Below are 9,201 nucleotides of genomic sequence, written 5' to 3'. Positions count from 1 at the left end.
AGGGAATGTGGGGTAGAAAGAGGGAACCAATTACAAAATCTAAGTATTGCCTCCTCCCAGGGGGATGGACAGCAGAGAAGAGGGCAAAGGGAAACATTGGACAGGGTAACTTATGACAAAACTATAATAATTTATGAACTATGAAAGGTTCATGAGGGAGGGGGAAGGGGAAAGGGAGGGGGGAAATGAACAACTGGTATTAGGGGCTAGAGTGGGAGGCAAATGTTTTGAGAATGATGAGGGCAACAAATGTGCATATATGCTTGACTCAATGGATAGATGTATGGATTGTGGTGAGAATTGTACGAGCCCCCAATAAAATAATTAAAAAAAGAAAAAAAGAAAATGGCCTTCAAGGTATTCCATACCACTATTCTACCAAGCATGACCAGAGACATATGAAACCTCCAAGTGGGAGATATTTCTCCCTGAATACAGAGCTCTGGCTACAACAGACAGTCTACCAAATATTTCATACACATTTACACCTTTGTGTCTTCGTACATGCTTTTTTGTTTCTTGCATATGGCAGGCAAATTTTTACAAATGCAGAAAGAATCTGCCCAAACATCACCTTCTCTGTGGACCCTGGCCAGCTCCTTCCAAAATTTGCCACCATTACAAAATCCCATTTTCCTTGTGTTCTCTATCTTTCCACCATGGCAGATAACTACAGTTCCTAGAAGATGCCATGTTCTTAGCGCTTTTATGCCTTTTCACACTATCCCTTCTCCTGGAGTGTTCACCCCCTCAGGTCTCTGCTTAATAAGCACCTACTCATCCTTCACAACGCAGACTGCTCATTGGTGAGAACTTGTACACCTCATTAAGGCACAGTCAGTCCTCTCCCTTGTGCTCGGCAGAAATGACAACCCACGTGAACATCCTTGAGCACTGACTCTGAGCCCCTCCTGGTAGTAATCCATTTACAAGCATATTTTCTCATTTAATCCTCACCACAGCCCTTTGGAGAGGGGACCCTTATTGATCCTTTGTGGGAAATTAGCATTGGAGATGTTCACCTTTGATATATGAGTATAAGCAAAATGAGAATTATTGACTCAGCCAGTGTCTCCTGACTAGAATGGAGAGCTCTGAGAGGCCAGTGTCCAGTGTCCACCATAACCAAAAATTCAATAAATACATGCCCAGTGTTTAGTCAATAATGATGAAGTCCTTTCTCCAGTTGGAAAGCAATTCAAAAAATACTCAACTACCCAGGAAATAAATTCTTGGTTCACAGTTACACATGAAAAAGTGTTTGTTTGCTTTGAAAAAGAATTTGCCTTTTCAAAACTGAAAAATGCTGGATCTCCTCACATATATTTTTGGAAGTGTTTAAAGCAAAACAACCTGTATTTGTAGTCTAGACCTCATAGCCACACTCAAATGTGAAAGATTCTTGCTATTCTTATGAATGATAAGTGTGATAGTCTGAGTTTTCTAAAACAAAAAACCCAAACCCCAGTGAATCTCTCTCTCTCTCACTATCTCTCTCTCTATGTATCATCTAAATTTATATCAAGAAATTAGCTCACACAATTATAGAATAGAACCTGGTAAGTCCATCCTAGTTCACGTCTATGGGTCAGATGTAGCTACCAGATCTGATGAACCAGCAAGCAGGAAGACCATGCCGATGGATGCAGAGCCAGAGTAATCCAAGGTCAGCAGGGTAGATAGCAGGCTTTAATCACTACAAGACTTAGCACACAATTGGCGGGGCATTGGCTCTAGTCTCAAGAGCTAGAGATCAATGAGCAAGATGCAGGATTCAGTTCAGCAAGAATTGAAGTTCTCCAAAGCATCAACTTATATAGGAACAGGCCACACTCCTGAGGAAGTTTCTCTTCAATTGTATCCATTGTAATCTTCTTACAATTTCTTGGCTTCTCAGTAGACACCCTGATGGCATTGATACACTTTGTTAGGTCACATCATAGAAGATTAGAAGGCACTAACTACCAAACCACTGAGAACTCCGGTGAAGCCAATATGACAGAGAACCCAATCATCACAATATGTAGTAGACACACACACACACACACACGCACGCACATATAATGTTAGTAATAGTGCATGATAAGCACTATTGCAATTATCTATAACATAAACAACAATACCCCACCCACTGACATTGAGTTGCTTCCCACTCACAGTGAACCTATATAGGGTTTCCAAGACTGTAAAGCTTTTTCTGAGCAGAAAGCCTCATCTTTCTCCCGAGGAGTGGCTGGTGGGTTTGAACTGCCGATCTTGCATTTAGCAGCTCAATGTTTAATCCATAGCACCACCAGAGCTCCTTTAAACTATAATCGCTACATTTATATGAAGCTATACATATATGTGTGTGAGAAAGCATAATCAGATACCAAAACGGGGTATATGGAGCCTTCCCCAAATGGATCATACAAGACACTCAAGGCCTGACTTCAAATTATTGTAGACAAGAGTTCTGAGTTGTCCCCAAGTATAAGGAACCCACAGACTAGGAATACAGTGTTAGGCAAAAATTTTAAATGCAGCACGTGCTTTCTTACAGAAATGTACTATCTTATAGCAAGAGCATTCTATGTGATGCTCAAATTCCTAGGCTAGTGTATACTATCTATAAGTATAGGATCACATCAAAAAAATGTAGGGAACAGACCCACTGAGTTTTAAGAGCTGAAGGGCACCTGAGTTGGAGTTTGGAGCTGGACCTCCATCGCCACAGACTTGGCCCAGGCTGTGTACAGCAGCCTCATATAATGTAAGCTCTGCCCTCAAGGAAAGGGTCTGTAGCCCAGACATTCAGACTCGCCAGCCTACAAACTTATATGTGACTATGGACTGCACAGACCTTGAGTGACTAGTACTAGTTCGTTATTGTTGCTGGTGCCATTTAAACAGTTAGAACCCATAGTGACCCCGTGTACAACTGAACAAAACACTGCCCGGTCCTGCACATTATTCCTATGTTCAAGACCATTGTTGCAGCCACTGTGCCAATCCATCTTGTCAAGGGCCTTCCTCTCTTCCACTGCCCATCCACTTTACTAAGCACGATATCCATCTCGCAAGACTGGTCTCTTCTGACAATATGTCCAAAGTATGTAAGACAAAATCTTGCCATCCTTGCCTCTAAAGAGCCCTCTGGGCTTATTGCTTCCAAGACAGAGCAATTTATCCTTTTAGCAGTCCATACTACTTTCAATAGTCTTTGCCAGCACCACAATTCAAATTCAAATTCTTCTTCAGTCTTCCTTATTCATTTTCCACTTTCACATGCATATGAGGTGATTGAAAAATGCCATGGCTAGGGTCCGGTGTGCCGTAGTCCTCAAAGTGACATCCTTGATTTCTAACACGTTAAAGAGGTTACAGACCATTATATGGTGGTACTAACTTGTACCTGCTTAAGGCTGGCTGAAAGTAGAGAATACCAGAAAAACATTTATATGTGTTTCATTAACGATGCAAAGGCATTTCACTTTGTGGATCATAACCAACTATGGATTACATTGAAAAAAATAGGAATTCCAGAACACTTCCTTGTGTTCTGCTCATGCAGAACTTAAACATGGGTTCAGAGGCAGTCACTGGAATGGAACAAGGGGATACGCATAGTTTAAAATCATGACAGGTGTGCATCAATGTTGTCTCCTCTCACCATGTTTCTCTAATCTGTATCCTGAGCAAATCATCAGAGAGGCTGGGCTCGATGAAGGAGAAGGTGGCATCAGGGTGGAAGGAAGGCCTACTGAACACCTGCCTTGTGCAGATGATGCAAACATACTTCCTGAAATTGAGGGGGAAGACTTGAAGAGATTGCTGATGGAGAGCTAAGACCACAGCCTTCAATGTGAATCCCACCTTGATAAATTAGCTTGGTCCTGGAGGCTGGTCAGATAACCAGGAGACAGGAGATACCAGAGGGTTTCCTTTCACTTGCCTAGGTAGGATTGGTGGGAGAGATGGGAGAGAGGAGCTGGTGAGACTCCTGGCAAAAATTTCAATTGCACAGTTTGCATTTGAGAACATTCTCTGTTTCATCAAGCACTCTGAGTTCCTGGTGCTGTCATGCTCACCAGCTACAAACCCAGGCCTGCCTGGGCTACCAAGACCCTCAGTCTTCGCCATTAGCCGCCTTGCTCCACCATCAGAAACGGAATCCCTGAGGCCAGTATTAGAAAGGAAGAAAAGTTAGTGAAGGGAATGATAGTTCCTTAACCTTCCAACACCTGTTCATTTTTAAGCTCAACGTTTTACAACCCTTAAGAGGAATCCTCAAATTATAAAATTAGAGGCCGAGAGAGAAAGTGACGGAAAATCTTCTGGCAGTGGAGCCAGTAGGGGAGTGTTGTGAGGTGGGAAAGGGTTGAGATTTGAGGGAGTGGAGGAAAGCAGGTCGAGATAGTTAAGGTTTATTGTGCCAACATAGCCGATAAACACATGTTGGATTAATGGAAGGGTGGAGGGATAAATGGCTCGGTGAGCCTCGCCTTTTTAGTTCACGGGTCTCTTGCTTTCTGATGGTCAGACCAGGGTGCAGCCGCCTTAGCCAGTTCCCTGCTTCAGCTGTCAAGGCTCACTTCCTGCAGGACATCCCTGAGGGGAAGCGGCATGGACCTACCCTAATGCAGCCCTGGGTGCTGGAGCACCCGTGTGGAGACCCCTGCCAGCGCTGAGATGCTTACACATTCACTGACTCAGCTTTACTCCTGCAGTTACCATCATTGCATGTGTTTTGCGAGATGGAGGAGGACTTTGTAGATCGGTGTCAGTCATATGGGCTAATGTTGGACTTATGGGCTTGGACAGCACTGGGCTGGGATGCTTTCTTTTTTTTTTAATCAGTTTATTAGGGGCTCATACAACTCTTATCACATTCCATACATACATCAATTGTGTAAATCCATACATACATACATAAAGCGCATTTGTACATTCATTGCCCTCATCATTCTCAAAACATTTCCTCTCCACTTAAACCCCCCCACATTAGGTCCTCATTTTCCCCCTCCCTCCCCGCTCCCCCCCTTCCTCATGAGCCCTTGATAATTTATAAATTGTTATTTTGTCATATCTTGCCCTGTCCGACGTCTCCCTTCACCCACTTTTCAGTTGTCCGTCCCCCAGGGAGGAGGTTAATGTACACTTACTCTTTATATAAAACGCTCTCTTATATACACATGAGTTTCAGTTGATTTGTTTCTCTAGTTTACCCAGATTAACACACAGGTCATCCTACAGCCCCTGCCTCAGTATCTGCTCTCCCCACCTCTACGATCGAAATGGTACTGCCTGCTTTTCTAGATTTCTTTTTTCCTTAATTTCTGAACATGCTAAATTTTTAGGAGCCCCAGCTTTGGTGGTTTGCTGTGGGAAGGAGTAGCTTCTCTGTTAGTGCGGCCGTGGTGAGGAGAGGGGGAGGCGGGTGGGGCAGCTTACCAAAATGTGTTGTTGAGAACTAACCAAAGCCTTGTGCTTGACAGTCTGGTAGGGAGCATTCAGAAGAAAATTTTGAAATTTATGAGTTTACCTTACAAGGATCCCTGGTGGCATGGTGGTTACATGCTGGCCTGTGATCTGCAGAGGTTAACTGTTCAAAACCACCAGCTGCTCAATGGGAGAGAGATGGAGGTTTCTAATCCCGTAAAGAGTCACAATCTCAGACACTCACAGAGGCAGGTCTACCCTGTCCTATAGCGTCAGCAGGGACTCGATGGCAATGGGTGAGTGAGATGAGCTTATCTATGTAAGAAGAGGTAATCGACAATAATAATTATAATTGATCAAGGATTCATGAGGGTGGGAGGGTAGGGAAAGGAGGAGGAAAAAAGAGGACATGATACCCAAGGGCTGAAGTAGAAAGAAATTGTTTTGGAACTGTTGTTGGCAACAAGTGTGCTTAATACTACTGAATGATGGATTGTTAAAAGATTTCTAAGAGCCCTCTAATAAAATGATTAATACAAAAAAGAGGTGATCAATGGAAAAGGAAACACTGCAGAAGAACTTTCAACTATTTTCAATCCTACAATCAAAGTATTCCTCTGTTCAAGGGATACCCCAAATGACTAATAAAATAAAATAAGTTTGGGGCCAGATCTAGCAAAGAACCTACTAGATCATGAAATAAAGCATAAACAGGGAATAAATACATGCCAACATATCACATCTCTTTTCCCTTTCTGTTTCCTCGCTCTCGTCTCAGTTATCCTGTCTGTAAAAGTGGTGATGAGAATAAGTCCTATCTCATAGGGGTGCTATGAGACTTATGTAAGAGAATGCAAAGTGCTTGTGATAATGACTAGCAAAAACCCAGGGACTAATCAACAGCACGTTTGTGTGTGTGTTTAAGTGAACTGTTTGCGTGAGTGAGCATGGCTTTGAAGGAAATGTCAATATGAAATAGCCCAAACCAGAGAACGGTTTAGGGGTCCTGCTAGAGAAAGAGAGAGGAGAACTGAGCCCTGCAGTCATCCTCTAGAAGAGCTGCCATGAGTGCCATAGAGAGAAGGGGCTGGAGGCAGTCTGCCCTCTGGATATGAGAAACTCCAGGATGTGGCAGCCGCATGAAATTGCATATTTGAATTGCATGTAGGGTTGTCCTTATTTTGCACTCTTTTTTTAATGATGTAAGGGAGTTGATCATCATTTTAATAAAACATGATATATGAAAATAGGTCTTTGCAATGTTCATTTACTTTTAGGCTATAGCATAGGTTCCCAAACTTATTTGTGTCTACCGCCCCTTTCACAAGCAAACAACTCAGCATCTCCCTGCTGATGAAAACTTGCACTGTAGTCCATAATCCAGGATACAATGCAGGAATATGTTTTTGCAGCCCCCTCCTCGGATTGCTCCAGTACCCCCAACTTGGGACACAATGGGCTATTGTAACAGAAATGCTTTCATTCACTCAGCAGCTGACTGGAACACCTACAGGAGGCCAGGCACTGTGTTTGCCTCTGGGGTTCTGAAGATGAACAAGATAGACATTGAAGAGATAATCACATGTGTGATGCATGACATGGAAGGGCAAATCCAAGGTGCTATGGCAGTGTTGACTTGTCTAAATAAAGGAAGGACAGGAAAGATTTCCTTGTGGAAAATATATTGAAGGGAACACTCAGAATGTATGGATGCAGATATATATGTAATGAGATATCTTCTCTAGGAGGTAATTGGGGGGGAAGAGCTTTAGCTATTTTTAGTCACTTTTTTTTCAGTGAAGATGAGGCCTTACGTGTAATGGGTCTCAGGAAATATGTTATTTGAAAACAGGGCTTTGCTGCTTAAAGTGAGTATGAGAACCCATTAAGTAAAGCAGGGATTCTTCAAGTGACCCTCGTACAATGAAAGGGAGAGCTGGGTACTCACTCTAAGAAAACCAACCAACCGGTTATGGCCAAGTCATTTCTGACACATGGCCACATAAGGTTTTCAATGGCTGAGTTGTTGGAACTAGATTGCCCGACATATCTTCAGAGGGGATTCTGGATGAACTCAAACGATTAAGCTTTCAGTTATCAGTTAAGTGCATGTAATGTACCCTTTGCATCCCTCAGTGACTCCCAATTTGTTTTCCCTCTATAATAAAATTCCATCATGGAAAATAGAAAAAGCAGAGCCTGAAGGGGATAGAACACTGAACAGGGAATTTTTTTATTATTAATCATTTTATTGGGGACTATTACAAATCTTATAACAATCCATCATTCAATTGCATTAAGCACACTTGTACATATGTTGCCATCAACATTTCCAAAACATTTTCTTCCTACTTGAGCCCTTGGTACCAGCTCCTCTTTTTCCCCCTCCCTCACCCGCCTCCCACCCTCGTGAATCCTTGATCATTTATATATTGTTGTTTTTATTTCATGTCTTACACTGTCCGTTGCTCCTGTCACCCACATTTGTTATTCATCCCACTGGGGGGTGCGCTATATATCCAACCTTGTGATGTATTCTGCCTTTATCCCACTCCCCTCGTGATATTGCTACTCCCACTACTGTTCCTGAGGGTTTTATCTGTCCTGAATTCCATGTGGTGAAAGCTATTATCTATACCAATGTGTGTTCTCTCGTCTAGTCAGATTTGTAAGATAGAACTTGTTCATGGTAGTGGGGGTGGGGACTCATTCAGGAACTAGAGGAATGATGCGTGTTTTGTCATTGCTATACTGAACCCTGGTTTAATTGTGCCTTCTTTGTAACCCTTCCATCAGGGGATGTCCAATTGTCTACAGATGGACTTTGGGTCTCCACTCCAACTCCCCTCTTTCACATCAATATAATTGTTTTGGATATTTTGATACCTGATCCTGTCAAAACCTCATGACCACACAGACTGGTGTACTTCTTCCATGTGGGCTTATTTGCTTCCCTGCTAGATGGCTGATTGTTTATCTTCAAGCCTTTAAGACCCCCAGATGCTATATCTTTTGATAGCCGGGCACCATCTGCTCTCTTCACCACATTTGCTTATTGCCCCCATTTTGTCTTCAGTGATTGTGTCTGGAAGGTATCAAAGAGTGCCAAGCTATTAGAAAAAAGTGTTCTTGTGTTTAGGGAGGCCTTGAGTAGAGGCTCAAAGTCTGTCTGTTAGCTTAAAACTTAATAATATATACATTAGCCTCTATCAGAACTGGAAGATTTTGATTGAGAAAAAGGGATATAAATGTGAAGAAAAAGTGAAGCTTTAATATGGTCCTTTCAAAGGGGTTGAGGGAGCCACATGAATGCAGAGTGGGAGTCAGTGGCACACCAAAGAGAGGAGTATCTTATCACAGACATTATTATTAATTATCCGTGCAAGATGATAAGTCTGACTAACGTATCATTGGTTTTATCGTTGTTTTTAACGTTCTCACTTACTGACTGTACCCTGGAAGGTCCCTCTTACTACCATACCCTTCCTTTGTGCCACTAGGTGGCAGTCAGACAGAGGTTGGAGAAAGCCAAAGGTTTTAGCATGATTCTCAAGAGCCTTTGCTGTACAATGTGAAGAAAATCAACTCTCTGAAGCACCTCTTGAGGTCTGGCCTTTTGTGAAGCAGCATAAGTCATTGTACACTTGCCTTGTTAGTGCTGGAGAAAGTAGCCAATTACTGCCCTAAAGTCAGGTCAAGCAGCAAGGAGAATTGAGGCAATCAGTTGGTTGTAAAGCAACCAAAACCTCCCTTCTGCAGGGACTGGCTGATTGTTTCTTC

The sequence above is a fragment of the Echinops telfairi genome, unplaced genomic scaffold (assembly GCF_000313985.2).
Source record: "Echinops telfairi isolate 266 unplaced genomic scaffold, ASM31398v2 ScPeMD7_7427;HRSCAF=8465, whole genome shotgun sequence".
Taxonomy (NCBI): Eukaryota; Metazoa; Chordata; class Mammalia; order Afrosoricida; family Tenrecidae; genus Echinops; species Echinops telfairi.
This window is presented reverse-complemented; position numbering follows the sequence as displayed.